Source organism: Echinops telfairi, unplaced genomic scaffold (assembly GCF_000313985.2).
Source record: "Echinops telfairi isolate 266 unplaced genomic scaffold, ASM31398v2 ScPeMD7_2;HRSCAF=8, whole genome shotgun sequence".
Taxonomy (NCBI): Eukaryota; Metazoa; Chordata; class Mammalia; order Afrosoricida; family Tenrecidae; genus Echinops; species Echinops telfairi.
The window spans coordinates 55,386,289-55,394,528 of record NW_022103898.1 but is presented as its reverse complement, the minus strand read 5'-3'; the positions used below and the strand labels follow the sequence as shown (position 1 = coordinate 55,394,528).

The 8,240-nt window shown below is 42.9% G+C and overlaps 1 pseudogene; it reads left to right on the top strand.

Annotated features, from left to right (window-relative positions):
* The first annotated feature begins 6,251 nt into the window (after positions 1–6,251).
* LOC115870423 lies at positions 6,252–7,003 on the top strand (annotated as a pseudogene).
* The last annotated feature ends 1,237 nt before the right edge of the window (positions 7,004–8,240 follow it).

Sequence of the window (8,240 nt, the reverse complement as noted above, 5' to 3'; positions counted from 1 at the left end):
CAGATGGGTCATTCTGCATATGTAAATGTCGTTAGGATGCTAGAAGCGACTCATTTCAATCATGAAAAATGCTTTAGGGCCTCTTTGTTCATAATCCAAAGCCTATGATATAATTTGTTGCTACTGTGAGGTAGAAAACGATGTCACTGGTATTTCAGATACCAACAGGGTGACCGGGTTTCAGAGGAACTTTCAGATGAGGAACAGTCTATGAAGAAAGCATAGGGTTTAGAGGAAATGAGCCACCTATAGGTAGCATCAGAACACTGTCAGTTACTGAAAATCTAAACAGCAGAAGCCGAGCATTTCTAAATAGTGCCTGGAAATGAGCCCGTCACGTGGCAGGCACTCAAACTATGACAGAGGAAGAGCTGCCTTCGCAAAGCAGAAGCTGGAGATTGAATGATAGAATTTTGCAACACCAAAGATTTATTCATAGCAAATACCATTGTCCAATAACACAAAAGGTGATTACATCCATGGACATCTTCAGATGGAAAACTCAGAAATGAGATTGACTATATCTGTGAGAAGAGACGATGGTGAAGTCCCCTATCAGGAGTGAAAACCAGGCTAGGGTGACTGAAACAGACCATCAATTGCTCACATGTAAGATCAGGTTGAAGTTGGAGAACATGAAAAGGAAGCCAAGCTACAGCCTGAAGTAGAGGCCACATGAATTGGGAGACCATCTCAAGAGCAGACTGAATGCATTAAGCACTCATGATAGAAGACCTGGTGAGCCATGAGATGATATCAGGAACATCCTTCGTGGGAAAAGCCACAGGTCTTTAAAAAGACAGGAAAGACTAATAACAATGAGCACAAGGCAGAAGAAAACAGCCTACAATTGACTGTGGTGATGACTGTACAACTCTTCTTGATATGATTGAATTGTATGATATGTAGATGAAGTGCCATTAAAACTGAAAAAAACAGCAACAGGAAAGACAGCAAAAAATCAAAGTAGATGTCAGAAGATACTGAAACTTGCTCTTAATTGTAGAGTAGCCAAGAAATTGGAAGAAATGATGAAATCAAAGAGCTGAATAGAAAATTTCAAAAGGCAGCTCAAGAAGACAAACAAAAATTTTATTATGAAATATACAAAGGCCTAGAGTTAGAAAACCATAAAAGAAGAACTTGCTCAACATGTCTTAAACTTAAAAAGCTCCAAAATTATTCAAGCCTTGAGTTGCAATATTGAAAGATTCCCTGGGTAAAATATTGAATGATGAAGAAAGAATACATAGTCACGGTACCAAAGAACTAGTGGGCATTCAACCATTTCAATAAGTAGCATATGAATACAAACCCGTGGTACTACAGGGAGAAGTCCAAGGTTCACTGAAAGCATTCCCCCTCCCCCACCCCCAAAAAGGCTCCAGGGATCGATGGAATACCAGTTGAAATGGTTTAATAAGCTGATGAAGTATTGGAAGCGCTCATCCATCTACACCAGGAAATTTGGAAGACAGCTCCTTGGTCAACTGACTGGAAGAGATCCATATTTGTACCCATTTCAAACACAGGTCACTCAACAGAATGCTCAAGTGAACAATATCATTAATATCACATACAAGCAAAATTTTGTTCAAAATCATCCAACAATGTTTGAAGCAGTACCTTAACAGGGAGCTACCAGAAGTTTACGACAGATTCAGAAGAGGCTATGGAGCAATTGATGATGTCAGATGGATCTTGGCTGAAAGTCGAGAATACCAGAAAGATGTTTACTTGTGATTTATTGACTATGCAAAGGCATTCGACTGTGTGGATCATATCAAACTATGGAACTATGGATAGGCTTGAGAAGAAGGGGAATTCTACAACACTTAATTGTACTCAGGCATAACCTATACATGAATCAAGAAGCGGGTGTACGAACAGAATAAGCGAATACAGCATGCAAATCAGGAAAGGCGTGTGTCCATTTGTATCTTCTCATCATCCTTATCAATCTGTAAGATGAGAAAATAACCCGAGAAGCTGGACTATATGAAGCAGAATGTGGCAGCAGGATTGGAAGAATATGCAGATGACACAATCCTGCTTGCTGAAAGTGAGGAAAACTTGGTCAAGGATTGCAATCTCCAGTAAGGATGAAAACACAACGTAAAGAAGACCCAAATCACCGGGAGGTGGAGGGAAGGTGGGGTGGAAAGGGGGAACCGATTACAAGGATCTACACATAATCTCCTTCCTGGGGGATGGACAACAGAAAAGTGGGTGAAGGGAGACGTCAGGCAGTGTAAGATATGATAAAATAATAGTAATTTATAAAATATCAAGGGCTCATGAGGGAGGAGAGAGCGGGGAGGGGAAAAAATGAAGAGGAGATACCAAGGGCTCAAGTAGAAAGAAAAAGTTTTGAGAATGATGATGGCAACAAATGTTCAAATGTGCTTGACGCAATGGATGTATATATGGATTGCGATAAGAGTTGTACGAGCCCCCAATAAAATGATTTAAATTTTAAAAAAGATAAAAGAAAAGAAAAAAACCCAAGAAGACCCAAATCCTCACAATTGGACCCATAGAGAACATCGTAGTCAATAGAGAAAAGATTGAAGTTGTCAAGGTTTTTGCTTTGCTTGGATCCATAATCAATCCTCATGGAAGCAACAGTCAATAAATCAAAAGACAAGCTGTATTAGGTAAATATACTGTCCAAGACCTCTTCAGAGTATTGAAAATCCGGGAGGTAACTTTGAGGACGAAGGTATGCCTAACCCAAGCCACGGTATTTTCGATTGCCTCATATGCATATGAAAGTAGGACACTGAATAAGGAAGACTGAAGGAGAATTGATGCATTTGAATTATGGTGCTGGTGAAGAATATCGAAAGTATCGTGAACTGCCAAAAGAACAAACAAATCTGTCTTGGAAAAAGGACAGCCTGAATGCTCCTTAGAGGCAAGAATGGCAAGACTTTATCTCACATACTTTGGACATTTTATCAGGAGGGACAGTCCCTTTTAAAGAACAGTGTGCTTGGCAAAATGGAGGGCCGGCAAAAACGAGGAAGACCCTGATCACGATGAACTGACACAGTGGCTCCAACAATGGGCTCCAACGTACGAATAATTGTGATGATGAAGTAAGGCTGGGTGGCGTTTCTGGGTGTTGAACCTAAGATCTCAGTGAATCGGATTCAACTGAATGGCACCTAACAACCCCAGAGCCTGTGGCTGCCACAGTACCTCCTAGGCCCGAGCTATGGGAAATAGAGGACAAGTTCTACTTGTTTAGCCTCTCGTGAAAATTCAGTAAATTATTTTAAGCATGAGAAATGAATTGGGCTGGTGGAAAGACTAGATTCAGGTAGGGTGAATACACTTTTTTTCTGTGCCAGAAATAATAAAGTCCATGAATCTGATCAGGTCAATTTCTAAAAGGAAAGATGAAGATACATTCAGGAAAATAGCTAACTTTTATTAACCATCTTTCACATGTGCCAGGCACCAGCATGCATACATCAATTGATTTATATTCATCCAGTCCTCTGTGAGACCCCTAAGAGGTCGCTCTGTGGTTGTCGTTAGGCTCCGTTGAGTCAGTTCTGAACAAGAGCACCCGTGTACAAAGGAATGAAACCCGCCCGGTCCTGTGCCAGCCTCACAATGGTCCTTATGTCGGAGCCCATGGCTGCAGCCACCTGCCGGTCCAGCTCACTGAAGCCCTTCTTTTCCACTGACTTTCCACTTGACCAAGCACAATGCCCTTCTCTGGGGATTGCTCTCTCATCACCTCATTGCACAGTTGAGGAACCGAGGTGAATCGGCCTCTCTGGACCAGCTGCACTGGAATATGGAACTTTCTGGTGTGCTGTTCCAAGGAGGTGTCTCACAAGAGGGTTCTTAAAAATGGTGAACCAGGGAAGTCATAGAGGCCGAGAGTCTCCTCAATCATGTTTGAATTCCTCCGCAGTCACTCTGTTAGTCAGGGAGGATTTCTGTCCTTGAGCTATGGGGATGGCTAAAGACACAACGTGTGACACTAGATGAACGAGACTGGCAGCTGTTTATAAGCCACAAGTGCTGGCAGCCTGGGAGCAGGACAATGTGCCCTCTGGGACTTCATGGGGGTTGCACTGGGGAACAGAATGTACAAGCGAGGGCTGGGGAGTAGATTTTGTGACGGAAGATGAAGTGAGCCTTGGTTCTTATGGGAAGATGTAATTGGCCTGGTTGACCCATTCCGTGGGTTGGCAAGAGACGGAGAGCTGTTTCTTAGTAGAAGCAGGCACTGTGCCATAATTAGGCATGATATTTGGCTATAGCACCTGATGTCTGGAAACAGGGGGCGGGGTAGGGATGGGGTGGGCAGGTAAACTTGTAGTTAGGGAATTTGAGAGCCTTTTGATCTTACCAAAGATCAAATAATAGCATATAATAATGAATCTTAACTTTAAGCCTTAACATCTACACACAGGATTATTTCTTGCCTTGAAGCTGGGTTGTAAGGATTTAATTTAATCAATTAATGTGGAGAGAAGCAGGTCTTGGGGAAAGTAGTTCATCTCTGTAGTAGCCTACCAAGCAACCCCATGATAGACTTGTGGCTTTGTACCAGGCTGTCCATCAAGGATTCTAGTCTCCCAGAGTAGCAACCAAATCTCCCCAACCAAATCAGCACCAACCCCTGATCTATGCGCTTCTATTGGGTGTCTGGAAAGCTTCGTGTCCAATGAGTAGACAGTGAGGGTAGCTCCTGGCCTCCTAGAAACCTACTCCTCAGAGCAAGCCTAAATTGCCAGGCCTAGGCTTTTGAAATTTAGCTCTGTAGCAAGGGGATGCATATTCCCCTTTCTAAAACCTCTGCACTCATAACTCCTAACTAATCCACAGGAGAAGGAAGGTAACTGAATGCAGCCTTGGGTCAGGAGGATCTTCCTTCAGGCCTGACCCAGAAGGGAAGAGAATCATCCTTTGGGATAATGATCAGAGCAAGCTGGATACACAAGAAACTGTATACACATTCTTTACGATGGGACTTCCTGTAAATACTTACTGAGAGTTTGCCAGCACCTGGTTGGTTCCTCTCCAGCATTAGAATTGGAGCACATCTACCTAGACAATCCCATCCAAGGTTCAACTTTTCTTGGACATGCACGTTTGGATGCGGTAAGTGTCATGGAGTTTGTCTGGCTCATAGAAACCCTATGTACAACTGTACAAAACACTGCCCAGTTCTGCATCAGCCTCACAGTAATTCCTACGTTCGAGCCCACTAGTGTAGCCATTGAGTCAATCCATCTTGTTACCTCCAAGCTCACCTCCAAACTCCTCATACAGTGATGAGGGGGCACTAAAAAAAAAAAAGAACTGGGAAAAAGCTCTGCTGGGTGGAGCTTCGTAGTATGCATTTTTCCCACTAGGCAAGCATAGAGCAACTCACTCCGGAGTTAGTGCACCCAGTGGCGTCACCTGGGAATCTCATTTTCTTGATGTTTATTTCGTTTTTGTGGCAGTTACACAATCTTCTGTCAATTTCAGTGAAGGGGTGCAGTCTAGCCTGTCAATCAGGTCATAGCCAAGATGCCTCACTGTGAGCATGGCCTCCTCCTGAGGATTCTGGGAACTCCTGTCTTCCTGCCTGTAGGCAGGACAGATAGTCTCTCTCTGCTTCACCTTCCTGTTGACAAGCCACATGAAGCTACGCTGATGGAGCCAGAGCCCTGGACCTGAAGGAGCCATGTGGAGACCCGCGCAAACATTGAGATGCTTCCACCGCCACTGGATCCACAAAACTTTCCACCCACTGGCCAGTGATCTTCCTGCGTTCAGCATCATTGCATGTGTTGTGTGAGTCTGAAAAGGAATTTAGACTGGTATCAGATAGATGGGCTAATATAGGACTTAAGGACTTGATCTGGATGGGACTGGGATGTTTTCTTAATAGACAATTACTCTTTATATAAAGCTCTTTCTTATACATATGAGTGTGTATGAATTTGATTCTCTAGTCTACCTGGACTAACACAGTTTTAAAACAAGTAATTTAGGGAGGTAGCAACTTTCCCCTGGCCATGGCAGGAAATTGTTGTTCTGTCTTGCCGCAGAGAACCAACTCATTTTTAGCAGGCCTAGCCTGGATTGCTGACTTTGAAAGCAAGAGAAGTTCCAAAGACGATCAACTACCGCACAGCAGGGAATTTCCAGAGACATGCTGTTTCAAAATGTAATACAGAATCAGAACCATGCGGACTTCTGTGAGGGAAAGGGAATATGTGTAATCAGCTAACACCATGGGAAGGTGCAGAAGGTCTTCTCTGAGGGACAGCCATTTCCAGACTGGATTGGTTGTTCTTGAAAGAGCTCTGGAAAACATCTATTACTGGAAATATTAATACTGGCCTGTAGTGTTTGAGTCCAGTGTGGTATACAGCAGCTGTGGAGTGGATATTTTTGTGGTAATCTGGTGCTACCTTGACGAGGATCTTCTGGCCTCTCACAGGCCTTTGGGGACCTACCTGGCTGCTCCACTGATGAGCTAGGTTTTGCTTGGTCTCCCCGATGGAGGGAAAGTGTGAAAGAAGAGAAGTGGACTCAGGGAACAGACCTGAATTGCTCACTCGCTTTTGTACTTTGGGGTACGGTTTTTCATCAGGCTGTCAGCACTGACATCTATTCAATGTCATGCTCTTAGGCCACCTCGTTTGCTTTGTCTATGGTGCCAGTGCTACACACTGTATCCAGCACACTGTCCTTGAGCATGCCAGTCTGCCTGGCCTCCTGCCTACCCCTGGATTTTTGCCAGCTGATCCCTGTTGCAGAAGAAACTGAAGGCATATGTTCCTTGCAGCTAGATGAGACCCACACAGCTTTTCGCATTTTCAGCCTTAGGAGGTCTGCTATCTGTCAGCGGTGTGGGAGGCTGGATCTTGGCCCTCTGCTTGTTTCCATTTCTTGTGTCTGCCCTTTTTACTTCGTTTATGTGCAGCTCTTTAAAGAAAACAGTCATGGGCCTTGGGATGGAGTGGAAATCAAAGAAGACTAGTCCAGTTCCCTCAGTTAAAGGTAGGGATGGATCTCCAGACTCCGTTATTCATGCAAGGTGATACACTAGTGCCAGACCTGAAGTCAGAGTTCCCTTCTGGAAGTAGTGTGCTGCTGTGGGTGCGAGGAGCAGGGATCAAAAGCAAAAGGTAACCAAAGGCTGAAGTGGTGAAGGTCCTTTCTGTTCTTTTGTACATGACAACGCTTTGTGGGGCCCTCTTGAATTATTGCCCCTCATTTATTATTCACTGTAACCAATGAAGTGATGTGGCTCCTATTTATTAAAAATAACAATAACATACACTAAATCAAAACAGAAAACACAAATAATGTTAAAAGAAAACATTTTAACCTTTCAAACATTGTTTTAAATTCGGTGAATTCTTTCGTGCATGAAGTGAAATGTGCAAGTACCGGTCTTTATCAGTTTTAAAAATTACCTCCAAATAAAGCCTTAAACTGCTCATATACAACATCAGAATGAAAGTGACTCAACTTCTTTCTTTCCCCCTTTGTAGTGGCTGTGGCATGGCTGTTTATGCTCAGTGTGCTGTTTACGTGCCACAGGGGTTGTGGATACAATCTGCTCCTGTGAAGCTGTCAGCCCAGGAAACGTGGGGGGCGGTTCTACTCTGTGCTATCAGATCCGGAGCTGGGATCAATGGAAGGACACATAGCAACAAGAGGAAAATAAAGTCAGCAATATTTCTTAAATTTAATCTACTGTGGAAGTGGTTAACCATTCTGTAGTCTCTCACCTTCCAGGATTAAGCCTCAGATGAATCCCCTCAGACCATTGACCAGGGACATGAACGGCCTTGTTATCAGACACAGTGCATTGGAAAGTGGACTAATGTAGTGGGGTTAAAATTTAACACCTTATCATTTGTTCTCCCTTTTGACCCACTTTAAATTTGTTCCATTTAAAAATTCCTTTTTATTTCCCTTTTGGTTGAGGTTTTTCTCTTACTTTGTTATTGTTGTTGGTTTTTTGGTTTTTGTTTTTTTTTTGGTATGTTTTGCTTTATATGAAATCCAGGATAGGTAAATATATAGTGATCATAACTGAATTTTGATAATTTATTAGGATTATGGCAGGGGAAGTTGGGGGTAAGTAGGGGATAATAATAAATTGTACAAGAAAGAGGAGGATGCTCTAAAATTGATTTTGTGGTAATGATTATACAACTCTTTTTAGTATGTTTAAACTGTTGAATTGTATGATATGTAAATTATAT